The 18,191-nt window shown below is 41.2% G+C and overlaps 1 protein-coding gene across 3 annotated transcripts in view; it reads right to left on the bottom strand.

Moving 5' to 3' along the window:
• Nucleotides 1-18,191, bottom strand: part of B4GALT6 (beta-1,4-galactosyltransferase 6) — an 84,050-nt gene that overhangs the window by 62,263 nt on the left and 3,596 nt on the right. The gene's annotated exons all lie outside the window — the stretch shown is intronic.

Raw genomic sequence — 18,191 nt, 5'->3', positions numbered from 1 at the left:
ATCTATTTTGGTAATTTCTCTCCACTGAGTTAATTACTTAGAAGTTTTACACTCCCTTTCAGTCACAAATCCACCTACCAGGATTGTAAAAGCAGACAAAATCAAAATCAATGTGTATTTTCAAGTTGGTACATTTAATTCTTTGTGCTAAGTGCTTCAAAACTAGGCCCCTAATTTCTTGCTTTGGGAGAAACTGGTAAATTGCCAAAGATGACAAACATCTCTGCCTCTTGAGATGCTAGGACTCCTCAAAGCAGCTCAGAAGTAATCAAAAGATCCTTTCTTTCTCGGTCCTGATTCTGTGAGCACAATGCATAACTCTGGACAGCTTGCTGAATCTCAGTTTCCTCACCTAAAAAGTCGGTATTGCATTAGATGTTCTCTAAAGGCCTTTCTACTCTCAATTCTCCAAGAATACAGCCAAAAAATCATAAACTCCACTCATTCAAGAGGAGGAAGATCATTTTCATGGCAAAACCAAAAAACTGCAAGTCTCAGTTAATGACTTTCAATTTTAAAATAAGCTGCCCCTGAACACTGTAATGACACTCTCAAAAAATGAATGTTAAATTAAAAAATCTCAAATGCCAACTAATTTTCTGGGCCCTGCTCTACTTCCTTGAGATGCTACAGAGAGATAAGCAAAATGTGATGTTTACTACCACCTTTCCCATTTTTTAAAAGATTTTATTTCCTTATTTAAGGGAGAGTGAAAGAGAGAGAGAGAGTGAGAGTGCACAGCCACGAGTTGGGGGAGGAGCAGAGGGAGAGGGAGAAGCAGGCCCCCCGCTGAGCAGAAAACCTGATGAGGGGCTCCATCCCCAGAACCCCAAGATTATAACCTGAGCTGAAGGCAGATGCTTAACTGCTTAACCGCTTAACTGACTGAGCCACTCAGGCACCCCTCTCCTTTGCCATTTTTATGTAAATTTTAACTTACTCAAAGTACAAAAGACAGAATAAATAAAACTAATACAGAAGCAGAGTACAGTAACACTTCCCCTTTTACAGTCAATCCGTAACAGAGAAAACAACAGAAATCCAAGCTTCAAATAAGTTTTAACCTCAATCATTTTTAAGAGCATGTCTACATCCTCTCTAGAAAGCAGTCCTATAATTAGATATAACTTGTTTAGGTTTAAATTTATCACACCAATGGGGCTACAAATAAATACAAGCTTTTATTACATTTTTGTTCTTGAGTGGACTTTTAAGAGAAAGAAGAAAAGAGACAAAGTGAAAAATGAAAACAAAAAGAACAGCCAACCCAAAATGTAGGAAAACATTCAGTAAAAGCCAACTAAGATTAGCAAAAGCCAAGATATAAAATTCAACTGAAATGATGCAGGGAAAACCATCAAATAGAAAACTAATGCCTACTGGTTTACAACACCTTGGATCATTGAATCCTAAAGTTATATATGAAATTTGTTCTCAGTGATCTATTATCTTGTAACATTTTTTTCTGCACCAAACCGTAGAGAGGACCTATCATGGGGCAGCAGAACGAAGCAGCTGGAAACAATACTGGTCCAAGCAAGGATCTGCTAGGTAAGAATATCAGTGCACTTCCATGTGTCCTGGAAACGGAATTTTTAACACACCTACTCATATAAAGAATATTGTCTGACATCGTGAAGCCAAGTCAGATTTAAGCAGCAAAGAAAAGATCTGGTATAGAAAAGAATCATCAAAGTCAAATTATCCTAAAAACTTCCAAAACATGTAACAAACCTGTTACAGGAAAAAAAAAATGACTGATGGCAACTGTCACAATGGTGAACCATTTACCAAAAGAATGCATTTACTATTCATTAGATGGATGGAGATAAAATTAAGGAATGCAAGACACCAAGCTCTCCAAAATGAGAATCTATTAGTTTATTTTAAATCATTTACAGCTAATTGAGTTACATTCCTTAGGTTAATGGTCCTCATGGGTTTAATCCCTAAAGATCAAAACCCATTAGGGAATGAAGCTGTTTTGTTTAAATAAAGTCCTTGTTAACAGGAAGAATGCAATGTGTCCAAGTATTGCAAGGCACACTAACCTAGCATGAGAATGGTTCCAACTGTCTGATTTCTAAACACCCTAAACTGTTAACCCACACTCAAATAACTGTATGACCGCTAATTACCATTAATATAAAATGTAACGTCTTATTGGCAAGCCAGCAAGTTAGAGGAAATCTTTGTCTAAAATTTCTATTCCAAGTAAAAGAAATTGCATTTCAGAAAACAGGGAAATCTTTCTCAGCTTTGCCCTTTGGTACTGAGACAACGCAGAAATACACTAAAAACTACCACTGCTTAATTAAAATCATGCCCTGTTCTCTAATCTAGTTAATTTGCTATACGCCCCTGCTTTGTGAGACATAAATTTAACTTATTTACCTAGGTCTGCTTTTGGGCGGTGGGGGATACCTACAACTTATAAAAAAAAAAAAAAAAAAACACCTCAAAAATCAAGTTTACAACAGCTTCTAGGCATCCTACCCTGGGTTTGTGAGGTAAGCGATTTATGAACTTGCCTTGTTCTCCGCTTAAGAAAACTAAGGAATGCACTTGCTAGTACTGTGTCTCCCCATCCCTTTCCACATCCAGCTTTGTTCAGTGAAAAAAGTATCCCAGCAAGGAGAATGTGACAGTCTGCACTGATCTAGAAAGCTTTCCTGAGCTTCAAAGGCCTCGGACACAACATGCCCCTGGTCCCAATACTATGAGACACTGCCGCAGGTCTGTTAACAAAAAGTAATCCAGTGAGGAGATTTTGAGAGGGAGATTATGTTGGATAGGTACATTGGAAGTGCAGGACTGGAGCTACGAAAGAAGGGCAAGAAATACAATTTGGGGTGACATCCATATAAGAGTGGGAACTATGGTGGTGAATTACCATAAGGAAAAATTATCCAGGAAAGGTGTAAGAAAGTGAAGTTCAAATACATGAAAAGAGACCACAAAGAGGGTCACAAAGATAAAAGGCCCCAAGATGAATTAGTCTGAGCTTGAACACAGTGAAGAAGAGGAAGTCGTCAACCATATCAAACACCACGGAGGCTACAAAGGCTAAAAAATAAGAGCTTAAAAAAATAAACCACTAATATTTGGTGCATACTCTTTGCCAGGCATCCTTAGAAGAGCTTTACATATACTAACCTAATTAATCCTTACAAGCAACCCTATAATGGTAGGTACTAATATTATTCCCATTTTACAGATAAAGAAATTGGAACATGGAGTTAAGTAGCTTGCTCAAGGTCACATAGTTATTAGCTGGTGGTGGAGCCAGAATTCAAACGCCCCAGCGGTCTAGATTTTTACGACCATACAATGTAGCCTCTTAAAAATACTGTTAGGAGATGACTGTCAATCTTTAAAAGAAGAGTTTTTGGAAAGCAATGGAAACAAAAGGCAAGTAGGAAAGAGTAAAGTGGATAGTGACAAAGTAAAAGCAATTTTAAGAGAAGTGAGAGCAAGGTCAAGGAAGTTTTTTTTTAGACAGGAGAAATCTGAGCATGACTGTGGCCTAAGAAGAGGGAAGAAAGGGTAAATTTAAACTTAAGGCACTGGAAGAAATAGGAGGAAGGATGGAAAAGAACACTTCCAACAAGGGGACAGCATAAGCAGAGGCTCTGGGGTGCACGGGTGCACAGCACATCCAGGAGTAAACAATCTGACTTGAGTAGAGTTTGGCAGCAGTGAAAAATAATTTGTAAAGGTCTAAGTGGATGGATGGTGTGAAAGAACAGGAGAAAAGAGGGGAGAGGACTTGAGGTCATTGTGAAGATGAGAGGCAATGTCAACAATAGTGAGAAAGTGCCAGAAGGATAAGGTTAGAAAGACTATAGTCTGGAGAGATGCAAGGGAGAGCGGATCACAACTACGAGGACCTGACGTGGCCACACAAGGGAGGATGGAAGACAAGGACCAGACTGCCTGACAGCCACCAACAGGAACATCCGTGGAGGACGAAGTGGGGCGGGAAAGTCCTGAACTGAGCACAGGCCTACCTAAGAGACACTGCAGTTCTGCTGCAGACCACCACAAGAAAGCACATATTGCAGTAAGTCAAGTCAAATAAATGTTTTAATTTCCCAGTGCATATAAAAGTTTACGCTATAGTCTATCAGGTGTGCAACAGCATTATGTCTTCAAAAGCAATGTACATACCTTAATTTAAAAATACTTTATTGCCAAAAAAATTTTAATCATGACCTGAGCTTTCGGCAAGTAATAATCTTTTTGCTGATGGAAGGTCTTGCCTCTTGATGGGAGTGTTGGTGGCTGTTGACCAATCAGGGTGGTGATTGCTGATGGTGGGGTGGCTGTGGCAATTTCTTAAAATAAGACAACAATGAAGTTTGCCACATCGAATGAGTCTTCCTTTCATCAATGATTTCTCGGCAGCATGCTAATGCTGTTTGTAGCATTTTATCCACAGTAGAGCGTCTTTCAAAACTGGAGTCAATCCTCTCAAACCCTGCCACTGCTTTATCAACTAAGCTTATGAAATCCTTTATTGTCATTTCAACAATCTTCACAGCATCTGCACCAGGAGTGGAAGCCATCTCAAGAAACCATGTTCTTTACTCATCCATAAGAAGCAGCTCATCTGTTCGAATTTTCTCAGGAGATCGACAGCAATTCAGTCACATCTTCAGGCTCCACTTCTAATTCTAGTTCTCTTGTTCTTTCCACGACATCTGCAGTGACTTCCTCCACGAAGTCTTGAATCCCTCAAAGTCATCCATGAGGGCTGGAATCAACTTCTTCCAAACTCTTGGTAATGCTGATATTTGGACCTCTTCCCATCGTAAATGCTCTTAATGGGATCTAGAAGGGGGAATCCTTTCCAGAAAGTTTTCAATTTACCTTGCCCAGATCCATCAGAGGAATTATTACTATGTATGGCAGGTAAAGCTTTATGAAATGTATTCTTAAATAAGACTTGAAAGTCAAAATGACTCCTTGACCCATGAGCTCCAGAATGGATGTGGTTTTAGCAGGCATGAAAATACCAACCTCATTGTATATCTCCATCAGAGCTCTTGAGTGACAAGGTACATTGTCAATGAGCTGTAATATCTTGTAAGAAACCTTTTTTTCTAAGCAGTAGGTCTCAACAGTAGGCTTAAAATATTCAGTAAACCATGTTGTAAACAAACGTGCTCTCACTGAGGCTTTGTTGTTCTATTTCTAGAGTAGATTTAGCATAATTCTTCAGGGTCCTAAGAATTGGGGAATGGCAAATGAGCAATGGCTCCAACTTAAAGTCACCAGCTACATTAGCCCTACCTAACAAGAGAGTCCACCTGTCTTTTGAAGCTTTGAAACCAGGCACTGACTCCTCTTCTCTAGCTATAAAAGTCCTAGATGGCATCTTCTTCCAACAGAAAACTATTTTGTCTACATTGGAAATCTGTTGTTTAGTGTAGCCACCTTCATTAATTAACTAGACCTTCTGGATCACTTGTTACAGCTTCTACATCAGAACTTGCTGCTTCCACCTTGCTCTGTCATGTTCTTTCTTTAAACCTCATGAACCATCCTCTGCTAGCTTCAGACTTTTCTCCTGCAGGTTCCTTACCTCTCTCAGCCTTCATGGAATTGAAGAGATTTAGGGCCTTCAGCCAGGGCCGGATTAGGCTCTGGCTTCAGGGAATATTGTGGCTGGTTGGATCTTCTAACCAAACCACTAAAACATTTTCCACCTCAGCAATAAGATTTTTTCACTTTCTTCACTGGAATAGCACTTTTAATTTCCTTCCAGAACCATTCCTGTAGGGGCACCTGGGTGGCTCAGTCGGTTAAGCGTCTGCCTTCGGCTCAGGTCATGATTCCAGGGTCCTAGGATCGAGCCCCAGATAGGTCTCCCTGCTCAGCAGTGAGTCTGCTTGTCCCTTTCCCTCTGCTCCTGCTCTGTGTCTTTCTCTCCCTCAAATAAATAAAATGTTAAAAAAAAAAAAAAAAGACCATTCCTCTGCATTCACATCTTGCAAGACGCCCAGCCTTTTGCCTATCTCGGCTTTCACATCCCTTCCTCATTAAGCATAATCACTTCTAGCTTTTGATTTAAAGTGAGAGACATGTGACACTTCCTTTCAGGTGACCAGTTAGAGGCCACTGTAGGATTATTAATTAGCCTAATTTCAATATTGTTGTGTCTCAGGGAATATAGGGAGGCCCAAGGAGAGGGAGATTGATGGGGAATGGCCGGTCAGCGAAGCAGTCAGAACACACACTTTTATCGATTAAGTTTGCTGTCTTATAGGAGCACAGTTCATGACACCCAAAACAATTACAATAGTAACATCAAAGCACACAGATGACCATAACAAATATAATAATAATGAAAAGGTTTGAAGTATTACAACAATTATCAAATGTGACAGAGACGTGAAGTGAGCAGATATTGTTGGAAAAATGGCAGTAATAGGCTTGCTTAATAGAAGATTGCCACAAAACTTCAATTTATAAAAAATTCATTATCGGCAAAGCACAATAAAGTGAAGCATAATAAAATGAGATATGCCTGTACTAACTGCCAAAATCATGCCAGGATGCAGAATGTTGGTGGGCAGAGGCTTCTAAAGAGAAGGGAGGGGCCCCTGGGTGGCTCAGTCAGTTAAGCGTCGGACTCTTGGTTTCAGCTCAAGTCATGATCTCAGGGTCATGAGATCGAGTCCCTGTATTGGACAGGTGCCTGTTAGCATTTCTTGCCTTCCTGGGCTCATGGTCACATCACTTCAGTCTCTGCCTCCATCTGTACATTGCTCCGTGCACAGCACAGAGTCCACTTGAGATTCTTTCCCTCTCCTTCCCCCTCCGCCCCTCCCTGAATGTGTGTACGCATGTGTGTGTGCATGCGCTAACAAATAAATAAAATCTTTTTTTAAAAAAATAAAGAGAAGGGAAATAAATTAACATTTATTGAGTACCTACATTGGTCTTGTATAAATATATGTAAATATACATACATATAATTATATTTAATTCTTAAACCACCTGGATGTAGCAGGTTGAATGGGCCCACCCCCCAAAAATATGTGAATCCTAATTCTCAGAAGCTGTGAAAACATTATCTTATTTGGAAAAGGAGTCTTTGCAGATGTAATTAAGGATCCTGAAATGAGGAGATCATCCCGGATTATCTAGGTGGGCTCTAAATCCAATGACAAATGCTCAGATAAGAAAAAGGCAAGGGATATTTTACACACACACACACACACACACACACACACACACACACACACACACACGCAAAGGAAAGCAATCTAAAGTGGAGGCAGAGACTGGAGTGATGTGACCACAAGCCTAGAAAGGCAAGGAATGCCAAAGCACCTGAAGCTGGAAACAGCAAGGAAGGATCCCCCTCGAGAGCCTCCAGAGGGAGCAAAGTCCTGACAACACCTGATTTCAGACTTTGGCCTCCAGAACTACGAGATAATAAATGCCTATTGTTTTAGGCCACTCCGTGTTTGGTAATGTGTATGGCAGTCATGGGCAACTAGTACACCACCACATGGTGTGGGTATAATTTTTCCCCATTTGAAAGATCAGAAAACAAACTCAGAAGTGAGTTGCATAGATAGAATTTAGAAATACTCGGATTCAAGGACAGGCCCGAATGTCTGAGGGGCAGCAATGTGGAAGAAGCAATAGTTGAAAGTCATAGAGGAGAGGGAGGGGCAAAAAAAAGAAAGAGAGAGAGAGAAATCTTCACTGTAAAAAGTAATGAGGTAGTGAGAAAGGAGGGATAAGCCAGATCTCAACTGGTGAGAGCAGGAGGAAATCAGGAGGAGCACTAAAAGGTTACAGGACAGAAAGCAGTCTCCCATATTAGCTACAGAACATATAAAGAAATAATGTGGAAAAAAAGCAAAATACCACTTATACATGCCCCTGGATATTACCATAGATATCTGAATCTCATATCTCTGAATCTCTCAAACTCACAATAATCTTCTACGAATCTGTTTCAGATGCCTAAAGGTTTTCTTCTACTCACATCTAGCCCTTGTTCAACTAATTCCCAGAAATGACTCATCCAAGATGGTAAAGCTAAACGTATTATCTCTGGTAATAATGCTGTAAACCCCAGGATTAGGCCAGACTATATATGAAATATTGTTCATACTTTGCCTAGGACCAAAGTACTGCTTGGGTTAAAAACAAAAAAATAACAAATGTCTAGGCTGTGCCAGGCTGTAAAACAAACGATTCACTTTATGTCAAAGTACCACTGAAGCAGAGTATCTGACCATGGTGACAATTAATTCAAAGCCAGGTATGGGCTTAAGGCAATCTGAAGTGCAAATAAATACCAACCTATAATAACCTCCCCCCCATCTTTCAAGTGAGTCATGGGCTGACTGATGAATAAAGAGAATGAAAGAATTCTGCCTTCAGAATCCCATTTTATCAAGGAATAATGAATTCCACGATTATATACAGTATAGATCTATTTCAGATCTTAGCCAAGAGCTACAGCTTTGCTGATGTAGACACTAAAAATTAACAAGAAATTCTTTACAACTGGTGCTTTCACCATTTCCACTCTGCAGTTTAGCAGTTTTAAGTTATTTCTGGGAGATTATTTGTGTTTGAATACTGATCAAAATTAAATATTTTTAAATAAAATTGGACTTTTCCAACAGTCTTATTAAAGACGTTCAAGGTGGAGACATGTGTTTGTTCAACAGGTATTTACTGAATGCCTACCGTTTGCTGAGCAGTACCAGAAACTAAGGTGTCCGGGGTGTTCCTCTGTAAAAACCAAAATCCTGAAGAAGCACAAACTGCCTAAAATGTCAGAAGTACTTTCGAAACAATCAGATTGTCAGTTCAGGCTAGTTTACACTTAGCTGATAATTCTAAAAAGAGACCCCGAAACTGCCAATATGAAAACACTATCTTAACACAAGATACCGATCTGCTCTGTCATGTGTTAGTTCACTCTTATTCCCTTAAAATAAACACCTGTTTCTTTAAAGCAAGACAGGAGCTTAAAGAGTTAAGCATTACACCCCACACGGTAGAAAAGTAAAATTAGGAGGAAATGAGGGAATTGAGGAAGAAGAATACAGGCAACTAAATAGATTTTTTTAAAGCCAGTCAGTAAGGAAACTTACTTAATGAAATTACAGACTAAAAGATTAAACCATAAATAAACATACCCAGAAAACATTACAAAATTGTTGAAAATTAATGATTTCAGAGTACATAAGGTGAATGTGAAATGAATCTCTACCCTCTTAAGAATTCTATCACGAGAAAAAAAGTGGTATATGAACTACATGTTTTACAATCATTCCCAATTTCCTTGTGTTTCACAATTAAAATACCTTTTGAAATTTCAACTTATTTATTTTATGAAGGGAAAATGACTCTCAAATAAGCAGGAGAGAAGGGGACACTGTGGGAAATGAATTTCAAAGATTTCCAAAGCTAGTGGGTGCCTGGGTGGCTCAGTCAGTTGAGCGTTGGACTCTTTTGGCTCCAGTCGTGATCTCAGGGTTGTGAGATCGATGGGCTCCGTGCAGAGTCGGCTTGAGACTTTCTCTCCCTTTCTCTCCTTCTCCCTCTGCCCTCCCGCCCTGTGGGCACGAGCTCGCTCTCTCTCTCAAACAAATAAAATTTTTAAAAAAGACTTCCAAAGCCAGAGCATATTTTCAAATCAATAAACAAGGCACCTTATAATTCTCTGCCTTAGGTCTCTTGATTCAAATAAAAATAAAGTCCAATTTCTCTTCCTCTGAGTCAAACTGGAAATTGCAGAAGTCATAATTTCTGAGCTATTAACTTAATTATCAGGAAGGCAATATATATATAATGGTTTCAGTAAAATCACATTAACACCAGCAAGCCTAAAAATATTTAAAAATAAAACAAGACGGGGTGCCTGGGTAGCTCAGTCGTTAAGCATCTGCCTTCGGCTCAGGTCATGATCCTGGGGTGCTGGGATCGAGCCCCGCATCGGGCTCCCTGCTCGGAGGGGAAGCCTGCCTGCTTCTCCTTCTCCAACTCCCCCTGCTTGTGTTCCCTCTCTCACTGTGTCTCTCTCTGTCAAATAAACAAATAATCTTTAAAAATAATAATAATAATAAGACATATTTCAATCAAGATGACAGTTTACGGTAACAAATCTCATATATCCACCTACCTATTAACAATATTACAAAGGGACTTTCCTAGCCAAATGCTATAGGAAATGTTTTTAAATTGTTGGCTAAGATGCAGGGCTATATGCTTTAATCACTTTTACTGATCTTATTAAGTAAATTACAATGTGTCTTTCTAATAATTAGAAACACTAACAAGTTTTTTTTTTTAGATTATTTATTTATTTATTTATTTGAGAGAGAGAGAATGAGAGATAGAGAGCATGAGAGGGAAGAGGGTCAGAGGGAGAAGCGATGTGGGACTCGATCCCAGGACTCTGGGATCATGACCTGAGCCGAAGGCAGTTGCTTAACCATCTGAGCCACCCAAGCGCCCCTAAACACTAACAAGTTTCTGATCAACCTCTAACTCAATCACAGAGTCACTGCACACTCACAAAGAAACACGTGGTCCTGGTTGTCTTAAAGGATGTTTTGTCCATTCTGTCCGTTTCTATTCTGGAGGAAAAAAATTCTTCACCATGACAGCCATCTCTAGCTCCAGTAAAACATGATGCTACAAACAAGTCAATCTGGTTTTTAAAAAGGTTACATCTATGAAAGAGCAAATGATCTAAGATGATTAATTTCCAAAAAGAAACCTATCTAGCACTTGATTTTTTTTAACCCACCAGTTGGGGTATTTGTCAGAAATAAAGTTCCCAGGGTCCAGAATTACCTAGGATGTGTATTAAAAATGAACCAAAATCAGAATTAGCATCTCTGGTAATAAAACCTAGGAAATAAGTTTATTTATGCAAACCACCTTAAGTAAGGCTTAAGCTCATTTATCTTTGAAAAACACTGCTTGTAGTAATTCTTTAAACATAACATTTGTAACAAGCAAAAAAAGTAGAATCTTCCTTTTATATTAGTTTAACTTATATTAAATAAACCCTCTTTACACAGCTTTCTAATTTGTGCACAGTTCATTCAGACATAGCAGAATCTATATTTACCTCCTATTATGATGGTATCACACAATGATTTGGTGGAGCCAAAGACTTTTACTAACTCGAGTAATTAATCATGAAAACAAAGATGAAAGCAAAAAGCCATATTTATTATGCCTCTGGAGAAAAAAAAGTTAATTATAAATTTCAGATTTAAAATTATTAAGTATGTTTTCCTAAACATTTTGCTATGCCACATAGCCAAAAATATAACTGCTGACGAACACCCTTGAAGCTAGCTTTCCTATTTTAACTGAGGAGCGTTTTTGCTGGAGCTTTAAACCAAACTTTGCCAAGTTCTGGTATGACCAAAAACAAGTATGCTCACGAAACATAACAAATCAAGGTGGCCCGACACAGGATTCACATACCAGAGAAAAACAAAATTGGGGTGTTACCTGAAATTCTCTAGTAAATCCAAGACACCAAGTAAAAATATCTAATACTAACTGGAGTAAACTCTTAGTTTTGCAAAGGCATGTTAATGGCATTGTAAGTACTTTCAACCTTGAACTGGCCTGATCTTCAACTCAAATCACATTACCTGTATAGTATTGTCTTTGTTGTTATTCTGACAAAAGGCAGAAATGGAAAGAAGCAGTCTTTTAAATACTAAATTACCGCGTCCTCCAGAAATTAAAAAGAAAAAAGAAAAGAAAAACAATCAGAGGGAAAAGAGGGTGGAAAAGGATGGCAGCGATGGCAGGGGCAGGCTGCTCTGGTTAACCCGGCGGACTGCCGTCGGGGGCAGTGCTAACGAGCCAGCGCGGTCTAAGGCAGCAGGAAAACTGACCAGAAGGAGAATACTGTAAATGCAGAAATCAATGCTCTTGGGAACTCTCAAACGTGACCCACGAAAACCAAGCTCTAGATAAATTACTGCAATGCACCTTTCCACTGTCTCACTGCAGCCTCCCCACCCACCTCCCCACTTACCGAGGTTAAGACAAACATGAAACGCAGGCTTGAAAGGGAAAGGGAGTCACAAAAGGCAGTGTGGGTGGGGGTGGGAGAGACAGGTGGAGGAGCAGGTCTGCCCCTAGGCTGGGTGAGCAAGGGTGCTGCAGAGCTGAACACAGCCTCACTGAGTTTAAGAGGCCATCAGATGTCTATCCAGTCTCCTGAGCACCTTCTCCAGCGCTAACAGGTTGTCATCTACCCTTGGCCTGATGAGGCACCTATGAGGCTCTTATTTCATTGTTTATAGCTTAGTTAGAAGGGTTTGATTTCTTAAAATCTGCCTCTTTGTAACTACCCTCACTGCTACCTGACGCTATCCAAAGAAAGGTGCATCTCTCTCTTCTACGTGTTCCTTTAACCTAAAGAGCAGAGAGCTCATGTTTCCCCCAAATCATCTTCCAGGGCAACAATGACCAGGGCCTTCAGCTCCAGCACAGTGGAAGAGTCAGCTACCCCAAGGTGTACATTTCAGCTCTTCCCCAAAATTGTCTACTTCAGCTCTTCCAACAACAACATGTGAGACTGGGGCAAATGACAATCTTTGGGAAGCTGTCTTGCCTTCTCTCTCTTTACAACAAGGCTATTATTCCATGAGCATGGGGTTTGGGGTTGTGGCAGGGACAACTCTATGAAGCTCCAACAGTGGACAAAGCAGCGGACTACATTTGGAATGTTTCTCCTGGGACTTCTTTGCTTTGGCTCCAGAGACACCACGGCCTCTGTGTCCAGGGTTCCTGTGGCCCCGAGCCCCGGAACAGAGGATCAAACCTCGAGGCTCTGGTGGGGAGACCAGCGGCCACAGTTCTGACTACCAGAGCTGAAGGTCTACAAACCCAAGTGCCTGATAAGCTTTGTAGTACATTCTGTGATAAACAGGCTGGCCACGGGATGGGTTAGGAAATAATCCACCCTATATAACAGTGTCTCAACAGAAAAACCCATTCCATTCCCAGCTAAATTCCAACTAGTATTTGGAATACCTACCACACCTACCATACAGAGACTACAAACCTAGATTAAGGGTTTCTCTTTTAAAAGTATCCACAGACATGGTTATTTTTGCCTTTCATAAACATTAAAAGGCAGTATGATAAACACTGCTACAGAATACATATATCACTTTTCATATTCTGCCATGTTGTTTTTTTTTAAAGATATTTTTTACTTATTCATTTGAGAAAGAGAGCACAAGCAGGAGGGAGAGGCAGAGGGAGCAGACTCCCTGCCGAGTCAGGAGCCCGAAGTGGGGCTTGATCCCAGGACCTGGAGATCACGACCTGAGCCGAAGGCAGATGCTTAACCATCGGAGCCACCCAGGCGCCCCTCTGCCATGTTGTTTAATAGACCTCAAATTTATTCATGAAAGGATAACATGAAGAATAGTATTTAGCATTGTCAGATTTCAATGAATCAATTTTCCCTCCAAAAATACCGCATTTCCCACAAGTCCACAGGATTTAGATTCACTTATACTGAACCAATATAGCTTGCGTTACATATGGTGCTTAAGAATGGCAATCTGACTAGGGTCAGAAGTCTCTAAGAATACCTCCCATTCCCTTGAATGTAGACTAGACTGAGAGACTCTTTTCTAAGAAAACAGGGCAGGGATGCCGGGGTGGCGCAGTCGGTAAAGTGTCTGCTTTCTAGCTCAGGTCATGATCCTGGGGTCCTGAGATCGAGGCCCGCGTCAGGCTGCCTGCTCGGCGGAGAGTGTGTTTCTCCCTCTTCCTCTGCCCCTCACCCTTGCTCGTGCTCTTTCTTGCTCTACTCTCTCTCTCAAATAAATAAAATCTTAAAAAAAAAAAAAAAGAAAAGATGGCAAAAGTGATGGGGTCATGAGCTGCCCTATGGAGAGGCCCATGTGGCAAGAAGGGAGGGAGGCCTCCAACTAACAACCTGCAAAGAACTGAGACCCTCAGTCCAACAACCCTCAAGGAACTGAATCCTGCCCAAATCCACATGGGTGAACCACAACCCTGATCAACACTCAAGTGTATGAGGAGTGTATCAACACTCAAGTCTATCAATACTCTGTAACCTAGTGAGAGACCTTGAACCAGAGGCATGCAGCCAAACCATGTCCAGATTCCTGGCCCACCACATCTATGAGATAATAATATATTTGTTCTTTTAAACCCCTACATTTGGGGTAATTCACAAAGTTACAGATAACTAATATACTGACCAATCCAATTTTCTCCAGTTTCTAATTCCCAACCCGTCCCTCCATATTCTCCCAAGGTATCTAACATATAACATCGCAATGGTATTGATGAGTCAGGTGGTAAGAGAACAAAGGAGCTGCCATACCAAGAGAAGTGATTTAATCAGAAACATTCAGCCACTCAACAATTCTTTACTCTGTGGACCAAGGCAGAAACCAAATCTTTTTTTTTTTTTAGATTTTTTTTTTTAATTTATTTATTTGAGAGAGAGAAATGAGATAGAATGAGCATGAGAGGGAAGAGGGTCAGAGGGAAAAGCAGACTACCCGCTGAGCAGGGAGCCCGATGCGGGACTCGATCCCGGGACTCCAGGATCATGACCTGAGCCGAAGGCAGTTGCCCAACGAACCGAGCCACCCAGGCGCCCCAGAAACCAAATCTCTTAACTTAGGTTAGGAAATAGTTCACTCTATACTAAGATTTGGTCAAATAAACTGAGCCCCTCACTCTCAACAGATAACTCAGATACCTACCTAATCAAGTATGAATTCCCTCAATCTCCTCCTCCATATTCATCTAATTTTATCTACCGCAAACATCTTTTTTTTTAAAGATTTTATTTATTTATTTGACACTGAGAGACACAGCAAAAGAGGGAACACAAGCAGGGGGAGAGGGAGAAGCAGGCTTCCCGCCAAGCAGGGAGCCCGATGTGGGGCTGGATCCCAGGACCCTGGGACCATGACCCAAGCCAAAGGCAGACGCTTAACGACTGAGCCACCCAGGCACCCTGCTACCACAAACATCTTCATGTCCTCTTCTCCCATCTCCAAAATCAATGTACCTATATACTTGATTCCACTCTCTCTACCTGCTCTGATTCTAATCTTGTTCCCTTTAATCCATTCATACCAGTACCACCTAAATATTTCTGAAATGAAAATCTGATCGCATCACTCTCCTACTTAAAATTTAAGCTCAATGGTTTGACATTGTCCTCGGGCTAATATCCAAGTTCTCACACCCAGTTCACAAGGATCACTATTACTAGACCCATATTCATCTCTCTGGCTTCAGCCCACACTCCCCTCTGCACTCTATGCTTTAGCCCCTACGTTTGTTTGTTTGTTTAATTTTCCATTTCTCCCTCACCTCTTAACCTTCAAATCTTCCATTCCTGCATAAAATATTTTTCCCTCAAGCCTTTTAATTACCTAATTTAAGCTTCTGGCCTCAGCTTCATCTTCATCTTCTCCATAATACCGAAACCGGTTTAGTGCCACCCCACAACCCGTGTAGCAAATGGTATTTCACTCTACTCTAGAGTATTATTCTTCAGTTGTGAGGATTTCTCACTGTCCATATGATCTATGAAGACAGGGACCATGTGAATCCTGTTCGATGCTGAACCACAGTGCTTTCTGCAGACAAACATTTGCTGTATGAAAAAATAAATGAAGTCTTCCTAGATAGATCACATGTCGTAATCTGTTCCCTTTCTCAAATCTTCAAACCCTGTCCTCAGGCCTTAAACCTTTCTGTAAGCTCAGGTCTTCCCATCTTGTAAGGCTCCTTAGATCCTGCTTAGCCCTACTTCCCACTAAATAAGGCACTTTCAAGTGACCTTTGATATACTACCCAACTCAAGGCTATCTGACCAGTCAAAACAAAAATTGCTCTTGGAGTAGCTGTCATGGACCTCCTACTTACCAAACTGGTAATTCTCCTTCCAAGCATTAACCCATGTCAACACTTGTCTTGCTAATCATCATTTTTCTTTCATTCATTCATTCACAAAGGCCTCACTTCACTCATATCTCTCTTTCCCTTCATTTTCCTGTTCCTATCTCTCCACTTGCCCTAAACTGTTAGATTGCATCCATGGCTACCTTCTCTTCAACTTCCACAAGCTCTCCTTGAGTGGCCACCCAAAATTCCCATGGTGTCAACCATAATGACTTCCTATTTGGGACTGGTAAATGAAAAGGGTAACAGAGTCTCCTGGGAAACTTTTCAAAGTATACTTGGGGCTCCTCTATACTTTGATTTAACCCCTATCATCCCACGTTAAGAGTGACTCAGTGAGTCACTTCTGCTTGCAGAGTTAGTTTTATCAGTCAGGTGTGTTGGGAGAGAAATAAGTAAGGACCATTCACCTACCTGCTGAAAACAGCCAAATCTCTCTCCTGTCAGACATTTCTCCTGGGCTCCAAGTCCTTATGTCCATCTTCCTACCTACTGACAAATTCTTCCTGGATATCCCACAGGCATCCTAACTCAATTTCTCTAAAGCCAAAATAGTTCCCTCCAAGCACATGCCTTTCTCTATTCCCTACGACCAGCCACCTGGTTGTCTAAGCTAGAATACAAGCATCATCTTATAGCTTCTCCCATTCCTTCAATGTCACTACTCCGATCCGCTCAACTCTGCCCAGATCCAACTATGACCTTAATCAGGTTCTAATCTTCTGAGCTACTGAAATAACTTCCTACCTGGTCTCCTTGCCACTGGTTCTGCCCTCTATCACCATGCTCCATGTTAAAAGAAATGCTGTAAAACAAAGGGTTGCATCATTCCCCTTTTCAAAACTTCTGATGTTTCCTACTACTCCCAGGACAAAAATCTGAGCATCGGATGAGTGACCAGCAAAGGAAGGCCCAGAGGAAAGAAACCCACATCAAAAGAACCCCTGAAAGGAGCCATGTAGGTCAGAGAACTTGGTGAGGAAAAAAACCAAGGACCTTTGAAACACAAAGCAAACTGTAACAGCTCAAAAAGAACACAACCAGGCTTACCCAGCCAGGGCCAGGAGGCTGAAGGGCTATGATAAGAAAGCTGCAGGGCAACTTGTCACCTTCTGAGCTAGCCAAGAGAAACCCAGGCAAAATGTCAGGGAACTCTCAGCAAGGACCTAACTAAGCCACCCTCTCCCCTAACACCTACCCTTGCACATACCCACACACCCTGACCACCCATTAGCTACACTAGTACCAGCAGAGCACAAACCGCCTAGAGGCCCAAATAACAAAGCACTTGCCAGGTTATTCCTTAAAGGGCCCATAGGAATCCAGACCAAAGTGCCCCAACCAGATTCCACATCTACTCAAAGAATAAAACGGTCTGTCAGCACATCTAGGAAAGGTCAAAACCTCTGGTGAGTCACATAGATGTGAAACCCCACTCCCAATGGAGTTATGCAATCTTCTCCACAATACTAACCCGTTGATCATAGGCACATCAACTTTTTTCTTAATCGTAGACAGCTTTGATAAACCTTTGTGAGTTAAGACCAGCTTCTGCCAGGAATTTCAGGGACCTCAGCACCAAAACACTAGGCTGGGCAGGGGAGTCCCAAGACTTTTTCTCAACCTGGCTGATCTGCCACCCCACACCCTAAGTGGTAGCCAGAGGGAAATACTCCTATTTTCTAAGTACCATGCTGGTCATGCTGTCCCATTGCTTAGTCCAGATAAATCTTCATCCTCAATGGCCCGCTCCCTCTGGAAATCCTTAACCAGCCCTCACTCCACAACGCAGGCGTTCCAAGGACTGGCTATAGCTCTTTCCTCGTGCTCCTCCCATTGTAGCATGAAGGAAGTATCTGTGTCTTAGTCATCTATCTTCAATGTCTAGCCTACCTGTGATACTCCACTTGTGTTTGCTGAATGAACTCATAAGTCATAAGTTCATCTTCTCCTACGATGCCTTAGAAGGAAAATGTAATTATATTGTGTTGGAAGTAGCACTGAAACTAAACACTAAATGGAATTCCACTCTCAATCCAGCCATGTCTAGACCTTGGCGGGGGAACTGCACTCATTTTTTGCAATCATGCACAAAGGTGAAAGAGAACGAGAAACAACTAATGGCTCCTGACTCTACCAGGTAGGCTAGGGAAAAATCCACCTTCCTGGGGGAGTGGGTGTCTGCAGATCAGTTTTCCTTGTTA

Source organism: Eumetopias jubatus, unplaced genomic scaffold (assembly GCF_037043125.1).
Source record: "Eumetopias jubatus isolate StellerSeaLion01/CBP00866 unplaced genomic scaffold, mEumJub1_p1.0 scaffold_16, whole genome shotgun sequence".
Taxonomy (NCBI): domain Eukaryota; kingdom Metazoa; phylum Chordata; class Mammalia; order Carnivora; family Otariidae; genus Eumetopias; species Eumetopias jubatus.
Note: the sequence above shows the minus strand (reverse complement) of the source record. Positions and strands in the feature narration are given on the sequence as shown.